General features: G+C 38.2%; 1 pseudogene across 1 annotated transcript; it reads right to left on the bottom strand.

Annotated features, from left to right (window-relative positions):
• Nucleotides 1-1,608: 1,608 nt before the first annotated feature.
• Nucleotides 1,609-7,499, bottom strand: LOC306870159 (sepiapterin reductase-like; annotated as a pseudogene). Its single transcript has 3 exons — nt 7,159-7,499; nt 5,078-5,351; nt 1,609-3,470 (listed from the first exon to the last, which is right to left on the bottom strand). The product of its transcript is annotated as a sepiapterin reductase-like (transcript).
• Nucleotides 7,500-9,051: the final 1,552 nt, after the last annotated feature.

Raw genomic sequence — 9,051 nt, 5'->3', positions numbered from 1 at the left:
GGACTGATGTGACAGAGAAAGCACTGAAAGAGTGTTGAAGTTCACAAGCACATGCATCATCCTTTACCTTCATCCATCATCACTCACACACTCTAAAACATGCAACTGCGTATTTTCCAGTTTACGAAACCTTTTGAGTCTCAAAAACAAAAAAATCCTATTTTCTTGAAACTGCATTATAAACCCTTGTCAGACCAATAGGATTATTGACAGTAGTGGAGTATTTTTACTTTACTCAAGTCAATTTAAAAAGTAGGCTATCTGTGCTTTATCAGTGTTTTTCTTTGGAAAACTTTGACTTTTTATTATTATTATTATTATTTATTTAACCAGAAGAAGACTCTCTGAGATGAAATCTCTTTCACAAGAGTGTCCTGCAGCGATACAATTAGTTTCATCACAAGATTTACGAAAAACAAAAACAAACTAAAGACACTTAAAACAATTACTCATCGTTTTTACCGAGTCATTTTACAAACTCACCCCTTCACTACATTAAAGCGTCTTATTTTTACTGCACTGCATTTCATAAATAAAAGTTTTTTTACCTTTAATACTTAAGAACATTAAAAATGTAGTCCTTTCTTGTACAAAATGTTGAATTACTTGAGAGTAAAAGTAAGAAAGTACTAGATTTCTAACATAATTATGTATTAAATGTACTGCTGTCAAATAATTAATCGTGATTAATCGCATCCAAAATAAAGGTTTTTGTTTACATAATAATATGTGTGTGCTGTGTATATTTATTATGTATATATAAATACACACACATACATGTATATATTTAAGAAAAATATGTTACGTTTACATATTAATATATTTATATATGATATAATTTATATGAATATAAAAATATTTTCTAAGTATATGCTGTATGTGTGTGTCTTTATATATATATATATATATATATATATATACATAATAAATATACACAGCACATATTATGTAAACAAAACCTTTTATTTTGGATGTGATTAATTGTTTGACAGCACTAATCAAATGATATTTAATATGAAACGTAGTTCTGTAAAAAGTATAATATTATGCTTTGGAATGTTTTCTAAAGAAACCCTCTGATAAAGTACAGACACGAGAAAAGTGCTTCTAAAGCAGAGCAAACATGCTTCACTTTACTGTAATTACCACAAATATTGTCTCAACTAGACTAACACTGAACTAACAAGCTCATATTGTTGAAATATTAAGGCTTTGTGAGTTCCCAGCATGCATTAATCATTCAGTTACTGATATAGTGTATATATAATGTTTTGCTGTTTGCTGACTTCATTTAAACTTCTTTTGTTGTTGTTTTGTCATTATTGTTATTATTTGTTGTGCTGTGATGTAAAGAGCTCATCTTTTTAACATTTGCAGATTGTCACCGTTCTTAAGGTTTGGGTCTAGTTTTGAGGTCTTGAGGATGTTCAACCATTTATATTCTCCTTTTCTCTGTTAGATATTTTATAAACAAAGACAATATTGTCTGCATATTAGACTAAGTTATACTTTAAGGTTTTAAATTCACTCTTCGTCATTTGTAAATGAACATAAAATTGATAATGTGGTGACTTTTTACACATTTAATTTTTTTTTAATCCTGGAAACAGAAAAGAAATTAATTACATCAAGGACAGTAATTGTTGTTTCAGTTGATGTGACAATAATTTTTCTATGAGCAAAATAAGCCATGAACAAATATCTTTAGTGAGAAGAACTAAAAAACGATTGTTAAGAGAGCTCAAAAGTCTTACTGCATCAAGTTGCCTTATTTAATATTGTTTTTACGTTTTCTCCAATATTTATTTGAATAAGGGTTTTCCATCACGTCTAAAATCCTCATTCCTTCAGGGGTGGACATGTTAAGGAATTTTAAATATTGCACCTGCTCTTTAACTTTTTGTGGATTATTAGATTTGTAATAAATTAGCGGATTCTTTGTCTTGCTCAGGCTAATTTCATACATTTCTTCACACATCACAATTACATTGACATTAACAACAGCTTATTGGGTCACACTTTATATTAGGTGGCTTTAACCAATATGTATTTGACCACTTGATAAGGTCAACGCACATGAATGTTGGTGTGTTGTAAATACATTTAAAGTACTTGCATTTAATGAAGATTTGTAGTTACTGTTAATTTTACTCCCATAACCTGAACCTAACATTATAACCCTAGCACTATACTTTACTCCAAAACCACACCACAAACCCATGAGCAGTGTTTCTCAGAACAACATGTAGATAGAAAACCCAGTTTAATGTTAGTAGTTAATGCCAGCTCATTTAAACAGGGCTGAATAGCTCTGCGCTCAATCACTAGAACTTTCGGTCACTTTGGGTCTTGTTTTGTCTGAAGATTCTTCCAACAAGATACATCTACTGAAGAAGCAAATGATTTAACATAAGAACACTTGTTTTCTGAGAAATTGATCAGAATTAAGTTGGTTGGTCAATGATTTAAAAAAGACTTCATGTCTTCATTTTGCATCTCAAGTAAATGTATCTTGATTTAAGGATATTTATATTGGAAAATATAGGTTTTTTTTGCATTGCATACAACATTTAATACCATAATGTTTTGAATTTATTTATGACTTTGAAATGATTAATGCATTATTTTTAAGACGCACAGAAACTCTGTTATGACCCAAAATTGTACATCCATTCTATAACTGAAGCCGTCCCCAAGAATGATTTCTAAGGAATCAGGCCATTATGAAAGCAGCAAATGCTCCTTATTTGTCAGCGTTTCCATCAGTCGTGAAATCCACAGCTTCCTAACTTGATTGATTTTTGGAAAAAGTGCCATCTCTCCAAACAGCTGTGTGTGTTTCGTCCAACTGTTTACAGCAGGAGTGTGGAGACACTGGACACGATCAACACAAACATGACAGAGAGAAACCACAGCGCTATAAACATCACACATCACAACTTCATTTGAACAACTTTAAAGGAGATTTTCTCAATATTTAGATTTTTTTGCTCCCTCAGATTCCAGATTTTCTAATAGTTGTATCTCAGACAAATATTGTCCTATCATAACAAACCATACACCAATGGAGAGATTATTTATTCAGATGATGTATGAATCTCAATAAAAAAAAAAAAACCCCTATGACTGGTTTTGTGGTCCAGGGTCACATTTTTTCAGGTTTTCCAGTATCATGAGAAAAGAAAGAAGACATCAGACAGAAGTGACAGATCATTAATGATCTCAATCAAACGCTCGGTGATGAACAGAGAGAACGAGCAGTTGTTTAAGGCACACACTCTATAAGTCATAGAAGTCCAGATGTGCTCCAGAGGCATATTTGTCCTCCAGCAGGACCTGCATGAGTTTGCTGATGGACTGGTCACAGGTGAGCAGCTGACCCTGAGCATGCATGACACTGAAGGAGTTTCTCAGAGCGTCGTCTGCAGAGCTGCTCCTCGCCTGCAGCTGCATGTCTGTGTCCAGAGGCCCTGCGGAGCGCCACAATCACACCGTTAATGCAAATATATACATGCACGAGTCAAACACAGCAGCTGTAGGAGAGCGGAGACATCAGATAGCCCTGCCTGTGACGTGCGTGTGAATCCTGACTGAACAGAGCTGCTGTGATGCATGTAAGATTGCAATCAAATGGCTCATCAGCTTGAACAAATCAAAACCAAAGCCTTTTCAGTCACACTACATTTCACAGGCCTTTTCTGCCACAGCGCATTCATTTCTGCTCTGGAGAACAAAATGACCAGAAAATCTTTTTACATGGATTTCTTTTGCCATCAAACATATGGTTTCCTGTTTCAGTTTTAAAGATTTAGAGTCAAACAAAAATATATGCATAGCTTAAACTGGCTTTGTTTTATAAACACATTAAAAATGCGAATGCATTATGTTTACAGTCGAATGATTAGCAAGCAAGCACTCTTCGTATCAGTACACATATATAGAAAGCTTAATCCCACCACAGAAAATAAGATAGTTGGAACTTTTTCAATCACAATTCTGACCCTTTTTTTTGCAACTGCAACTTTCTCACAATTCAGATTTTTCTTCTCAGAATAAGAGTTTTTCCTTACAATTCTGAGTTTTTTTTCTATAAAGAGTCACAATTATCTTTTTTATTCTTCAGCAGAAACACCCCATGAACAAATGTATAATATATATGTGTCCCTGCAGCACAAAAGCAGTCATGAGTAACACAGGTATATCTGTAGCAATAGACAACAATACATTGTATGGATCAAAATTATACATTTCTCTTTTATGACAAAAATCATCAGGATATTAAGATCATGTTCCATGAAGATATTTAGTACATTTCCTACCGTAAATATATCAAAACTTAATTATTGATTAGTAATATGCATTGCTAAGAACTTCATTTGAACAACTTTAAAGGAGATTTTCTCAATATTTAGATTTTTTTGCTCCCTCAGATTCCAGATTTTCTAATAGTTGTATCTCAGCCAAATATTGTCCTATCATAACAAACCATACATCAATGGAGAGATTATTTATTCAGCTTCAGATGATGTATAAATCTCAATTTCACAAAACCGTTAGTTTAAATTGTAATAATATTTCACAATATTACTGTCTTTTATGTATTTTTGATTAAATAAATGCAGGGATGAGCAGAAGACACTTCTTTAAAAAACATTAAAAACCTTACTGATCCCAAACTTTTTAACGGCAGTGTATAAATCACATTATTGTTAAGATTTATTACATTTAGTCATTTAGCAGAGGCTTTTATCCAAATGAGGCCAATGGAAGCAATCAAAATCAACAAAAGAGCAGTGATATGCAAGTGTTATAACAAGTCTCAGTTAGCCTAACGCAGGACATGTAGCAAATTATTTTTTAATTATACAAAAAATAAAAGGAAACCAGATAGAATGCAAAAAGAATAGAGAAGCTAGTGTTAGTTTTTTTTATTTTTATTTAAAACCAAGCAGTTAGTAAATGAATAGAGTGCAAGTCTAAAAGGTGCAAGTTTGTATTTTTATGCAATACTACTCTTGATATAAGGTGAGATATGTCATGCAATACTTTGGGAAGCTGTGAGTGACTCATCTCACACCTGGTGCGTAGTTCAGGACTCGGAGCTCCGGTTCTTCCTCCGCCAGCACGCGGAACAGCATGTCCCGGGCCGCTTTCCCGCTGCAGTACAGACCCCAGGACGGGAAGCGAGCTGATGTTCACCACGACGCGCGTCAGACCCGAGCGCCGCGGGACCACACGCAGAACTCCCGCCGTCAGACAGAGAGCAGAGCTCACGTTCAGAGACAGGTACGAGTTCACCTCATCCACATCCGTCAAATCACCACAGAACCGAGACACATCGCCCAGAGAAGCTGTGTTCAGAGCACATGACAGCAGGAGACAGTTTCACTCATCCTCGGCCCATCCAAGACATGTTATCTTCAGTTGAACAGGAAAGAAGATTTTTATCTGAAACCGTGATCTTGGTGATTCATAAAATGCAAGTCAATGGGTGCCGTCATATCAAACAGCATGAATCCCCGTGGCTCCTGATGATATACTGAGCTCTTATGAAGAGAAACGATCGTTCTGTGCAAGAAACTGAACATTATTTACAGCATTATCACCTGTAATCCAGAGCCTCAGCTCAGGCAACCGGTCCGGAGGGATGTCTGGTTCACTAATGAATCATTCTTCTGAACCGGTTCTTTTGAATCGGACTGAATCAGTTCATGGCTCGAACTCACTTGACAGTCACTCCGACCGGAAATGTATGGAGTCAAAACAATGCCGCATATATTTGCGAGAGAATTGAAGTATTGCAAAAGAAAATACAGTTTTGAGAAAAAATCATGTACTTTTTGTAAACAAAAATAAAGAATTGCAAAAGAAAATGAAGTATATTGCAAGAAGAAAGGAAGCTTCGTTTTTAAATGTTCCAGTGACAGCCATTTCTTAATTTATGCCGGGAGTTATGAAAATTAAAAACAAAGTCGAGATCGATATGAAGCTTGAGTCTTGGACCTTTTTAATGATGGACAGTTTATGAAGTTAACTTTTACATTATAACTAGCAGTAACTCTGAACTAATGTAAACAAAGAACGCTGTGCACAGGTGAAGAGATTTTAAACAAGCACTGTTAATACACATTTAATACACATTTAATACACATTTAGTTAACCAAATTAAACAATACACAGTGTCAAGCCATAAAAGTGTGCACATTGAGAGAAATAACCAGCAGATGTTCATATTAACAACTTCTTGAGCAAACGCTGCTAATACACATATACATGTGTTAATAAAGTTAATAAAATGGAAACATGCATGTTTTAAAGCTAGTGAATAAAAGAAACGATCCACCCGCATGCCTCAGCAAATAAATGAGTAGATATGGCCATGGGAAATATACGGCAAAATCATTGCTTCTGCTCTCATTTATATTTTGCAATTCTCTTGCAAATATAGGCGGCATTGTTTTGACTCCATAGAAATGAGTCCGTGTTTCTGATCCGGATTCAGTACTCCAGCAGTCACTCAACTCAGGAACCACTCCGACTCGGACCCAAGCAGTCAGATTAAAGCTTTTACGGCTTCTCATGCTTTATGTAAAAAGGTGAGCTGATAAAGACTAGTTTATTAACTTGTATTAAAACACCCACGTTATATATCATTGAATTGGTTATTTGAATCAGTTCATTGAAAAGAGTCAGATTTGCTCGTTTGCTAAGATTACAGGTAATAATGCTGTAAATAATGTTCAGTTTCATAAGACCTCAATATTATCGTCAGGAGCCACGAGGATTATTTTGTGCTGCCTGATTTGCTTTTCTTTGACGGCACCCATTGACTTGCATTATATGAATCACCGAGGAGCAGGGTTTCAGCTAAGTATCTTCTTTCCTGTTTTACTGAAGAATAAAACTCGCCTACATCTGGGATGACCTGAGGATGAACTAACAGCAGAGGTGGACAGTAGTGAAGCATTTACTCGAGTAAATTTAAGAAGTACCTGTGCTTTAATGGAAGGCATGTTGTGAAGTCTAAGTTTTGTAAAGAAAACCACTGATAAAGTACAGATAGAGTCTAGGGAACTGATACAATCGACAGGTGTTGACTGTAGCACTGGGTCACGCGAATCAGTGCAGATGGAGTCTGTGAGAACGCGAAAGTCTCACCCGCGTTATTGAAGAGCAGCAGATGGTCGATGCCCGGGTCGGTGTGTGTGATCGCGGCGATGACGCTCTCCACGCCCGCCTGGCAGCTCAGATCAGCGGCGACGCAGCGGAGCGTCAGCGCGGGGTGAGCGCGGCTCAGATCCGCCTTCAGCTGCTGCAGCAGATCATCAGATCGCGCCGCGAGGATCAGCGCGGAGCCCGACGCCATACGCGGCGCGATGGACAGAGCCAGAGCCCGGCCGAAGCCTTTCGACGCTCCGGTGATGATGACCAGCGCTTTACCGAAACCCGACGCGGCGCTCATCATCTCTCCTATAGACACGCGACGCTGCTGGACGCGACGCGATCGATCCGCCACGCCCCCGGAAGTATCTACAATGTTGTGTGTATTTATTTATTTATTTAGCTAACAAGACTGACTACAAACACCACGGGAGACAGGAAGTGACATAAAAGTCCAAGACAAGACATGTACATAAAGAAGAAAGCGCTGATTTGTGAGGAGAGTAATCACGTTTATTATCTAAAACCGAACACCTCAAATAATAATAATAATAATAAAATAAATAAAAAACTACAAAGTATCCGAAAAGATACTCAAGTAGGCTACAGTAATTAGTTACATTTAGTCAAGTCAGCTTTATTGTCAATTCTTCCACATGTACGGCACATACATACAGAGAACTGAAACTGTGTTACTCTCAGACCCTTGGTGCATACAGTTAACATTAAACACTGACAGTAGACGTTCAAATACAGATAAATACAGTTTAAACATATGTACATACAACTATACAGATATACAAATGAGGACATTGTAGAAAAATAAAGAAAGAGATAGATAAAGTGGCATAAGGCACATGGCAGATAGAGTGCAAACCAGTTAAATAAAACAAAACTGGGCAGATATATGTGTAGTGCAAGAAGAGCTTATCAGTCTGTTAAAGCGACAGGAGAACAGTCTTTTTATCAGACTTTTATCAGAGACGGGTGCTGTAAATGTCCTGGAGGGAGGGGAGAGAGACACCAACGATCTTCTCAGCTGCTCTCACTATGCGTTGAAGTGACATGCGGCAGGATGCGTTGCAAGCGCCATACCACACAGTGATGCAGCTGGTCAGGATGCTCTCGATGGTGCCTCTGTAGAAGGTGCACATGATGGGGGCCGGGGCTCTGGCTCTTCTGAGTTTGCGGAGGAAGTAGAGACGCTGCTGTGCTTTCTTGACCAGTGCTACAGTGTTGTTAGTCCAGGAGAGGTCCTCTGTGATGTGCACACCCAGGAACTTGGTGCTGCTCACTCTCTCCACAGTCGCACCGTTGATGGTCAGAGGGGCATGCTGAGTGTGTACTCTCCTGAAGTCAACAACAATCTCCTTCGTCTTCTCCACATTCAGAGAGAGATTGTTGTCACTGCACCACCCGGCCAGGCGGCTCACCTCGCTCCTGTAGTTTGTCTCATCTCTGTTGCTGATGAGACCCACCACAGTCGTGTCATCCGCAAACTTAATGATCAGGTTAGAGTTGTGTGACGGTGTGCAGTCGTGGGTCAGCAGAGTGAAGAGGAGGGGGCTCAGCACACATCCTTGGGGGGCCCCAGTGTTCAGTGTGATGATGCTGGATGTGTTACTGCCGACCCGTACTGCCTGAGGTCTCCCGGTCAGGAAGTCCAACAGCCAGTTGCACAGAGAGGTGTTGAGCCCCAGCTGGACCAGTTTGTGAGTGAGCTGTTGAGGGATGATTGTGTTGAATGCTGAACTGAAGTCTATGAACAGCATCCTGACATATGAGTCTTTTTTGTCCAGATGTGTGAGGGCTGGGTGGAGGGCAGTGGCGATGGCATCATCGGTCGAGCGGTTGGACCTATATGCAAACTGGAAGGGGTCCAGGGGGGGG

This window comes from Barbus barbus (genome assembly GCF_936440315.1).
Source record: "Barbus barbus genome assembly, chromosome: 5".
NCBI lineage: Eukaryota > Metazoa > Chordata > Actinopteri > Cypriniformes > Cyprinidae > Barbus > Barbus barbus.
This window is presented reverse-complemented; position numbering and strand designations above follow the sequence as displayed.